The sequence below is a fragment of the Canis lupus genome, chromosome 6 (genome assembly GCF_011100685.1).
Source record: "Canis lupus familiaris isolate Mischka breed German Shepherd chromosome 6, alternate assembly UU_Cfam_GSD_1.0, whole genome shotgun sequence".
Taxonomy (NCBI): Eukaryota; Metazoa; Chordata; class Mammalia; order Carnivora; family Canidae; genus Canis; species Canis lupus.
The window spans coordinates 13,991,879-13,994,519 of NC_049227.1; the positions used below are offsets into that span (position 1 = coordinate 13,991,879).

The following is a 2,641-nucleotide window of genomic DNA, read 5'->3' on the forward strand; positions in this document are numbered from 1 at the left end:
GGAACCTGCTTAAGATTCTTTCTCCTTCTGCTCCTCTGCTGCCTCCACTCCTTCATTGTGCTCTCTTAAAATAAATAAATAAAAATACATAAAAGAAAAGAGAATGAAAAGTCATGTCAAGTTTTAAGTTTACTATCTTACTAACAATGGAAAGCAAAAGCTCCTCTGTCCCAAAAAATTATTTTAGAGATGCCTGGGTGGCTCAGCGGTTGAGCATCTGCCTTTGGCTCAGGGAGTGATCCCAAGAGTCCTAGGATCGAGTCCTACATCGGGCTTCCTGCATGGAGCTTGCTTATCCCTCTGCCCATGTCTCTGCCTCTCTCTGTGTGTGTCTCTCATGAATAAATAAATAAAATGTTTTAAAAAATGATTTTATATACTTGAAATGTGTATATTTTAGTCAGAGAAAGATGTGTTAGTGTAACAGTATTCAGAAATAAGTACACAAAATATTTAATTAGCAATAATTGCGTCTCGGATAAACCTCATTGGCTACGATACTGCCACTGTGCAAAGCTACACAAAATATTTAAGTGACTGGTTAAGACACAGTTAAAACACCCTAAAGGAGGATGAATGTTTTTAGGTTACAGCTGTGGAAAAAGGAGAGATTAAAAGTAAGAACATATTATATCCACTTGGCACTCTGAGATGGAGGACATGGCCCTGAGCTTACAGGTGCCTGGAGTGAGATTAAAGGAGAAAGATGGGGCCCACATGCCTGGAATGTGTCAAAGAAGCCAGTCCAGGTGCTGAGGTCAGCATTGTATTAGATCCTCCTCGTATAGCCAGTTACGGAAGAAATGTGTTAAAATCAGACACTAACATGGAAAAACATAGGGGAAGACTGGCATTACAGGAGAGACAAGCAGAGATGAGGGCTCACAAGGCCTAAGCCCATCATTTTTTCCTTAAAGGTAAAATAGTTTAAACATGCACAGAAAACTCACTCACTTTAGAAAACCAGAGGTTACAAAGACTCCTGTAGTAATAATCATGATTGTCTGATGATTTACTGGCACTTAGTACGGGCTAGACTCAGCTATGCAATTTTCATTTATATTTATATATTACGTACAAATATTATCCTCATTTATTTTCTTTTTAGAGAGGGAAGGGGGAGGAACAGAGGGAGGAGAAGAGAGAATCCTCAAGCCGACTCGATGCTAAGCACAGAGCTAAAAACAGGGCTCCATCTTATGATCCTGGGATCATAACTTGAGCTGAAATCAAAGTAAGACACTTAATCCACTGAGCCCTGCCTCCATGCACTTCTAATATCCCCATTCAACAGATGAAGAAGAAAAGCTTCTAGAGAAACTGACCTCTGTAGAAGCTTGCTCAAGGTCACATAACAAGTGTGTAAGAGCCAGGACTCAAACCCCAATCTATCTGATGCCATTCATTCATTCATTCTTCATTTATTCATTCATTCATTCCTCGTTTATTCACTCATTCAGAAGTATGTCCCAACCATACAATACTAAGTATTTTGCAGCATGAAGGTTAAAATGGGGGTAAAAAAAGGACACAGTTCTTGGTATCATGGGGAAAGAGACATTCATCAAATTATCACGAAATTAAATGTAAAGCTATATGTGTGCAAAGGACCATGAAGGACAAGGAAAGCCTACAAGTCCTCATCCAGTCAGGGAAAACTTCCCTGTGGAAATGACATCTGTGCTAACATTTGAAGAAGGAAAGTTAGGTGAGGGAAAAGAAGAAAGAAGTGTAAATCCCCCTAGCAGAAGGGAGCAAGGCACTCAATCACACATCAGAGGAAAGGAAGGGATAGTGCAGGGAGGTAAAATCCAGACCACAGAGTCCATGTTAAGGATTTTGGTCTTTATCCTAACAGCAATGGGAAGGCACTCAAGAATAAGGAGGTGGGGTAGCGTGGTATTATTTTTATGTTTCAGAAATCCCAGTGGCAATGAGTGGCAAACAGACAGTAAGAGGACCAGAATGGATGAGACCAAATCCACTAGAAAACCACTGCAGTTTTCCAAGAAAGAGATGGTATTAGTTTGGGTTAGAGTGGCAGCAGCGGAAAAAGAGGACAGGATAAGTGGGAAAGACATCTGGGAAGAAAAACCATAAAATCTAGGGATAATGTGGATAAGGCATTAAGGATGACTACTAAGTTATGTAGTGCTTGACCAAGTAGAAGAGGTTGGCCTAGTACGTGTTGAGTTTGCAGTACCTTAGAAATACCCAGGTGAAAATATCGAGTTGATGGTTGGATAGAGAATATGAGAGCTCAGACAAATTTCTGAGTCATCAATATATATACACGAAGAGGACAATCCAAACCATGCTCATCTAAAAGCTTAATACTGACTGGGAACAGTAGTAGGACTAGCTTTGGGGAGCTCCAAGACCAAATGGCTAGTATATAATGATACTCAGCCCCCCCAAAATATGGAGAGTTGGAAAGCAGGAAGAAAACCAAGATAGAAGGCTTATTATAACTATTTCAAAAGGACTCAGAGACTATTAGTGAAAAATGCTACTGGGAATTCAATCAAGATGTGTACTGAAGAACAACCTTTCAGCCTGGTTTCCCTGAGGCCACTGATCATCTTAACCAGAGCAATTTTGGTAGAATGATGGAAGCAGAAATCAAGTTAGAAAAATATGA

The 2,641-nt window shown here is 40.0% G+C and overlaps 1 non-coding gene across 1 annotated transcript; it reads right to left on the bottom strand.

The window, feature by feature from the left end:
• Window positions 1-383: 383 nt before the first annotated feature.
• On the bottom strand, window positions 384-518 carry LOC119872444. Its single transcript, XR_005361519.1, has one exon. It is a non-coding gene; the product is annotated as a U4 spliceosomal RNA (small nuclear RNA).
• Between the last annotated feature and the right edge of the window lie 2,123 nt (window positions 519-2,641).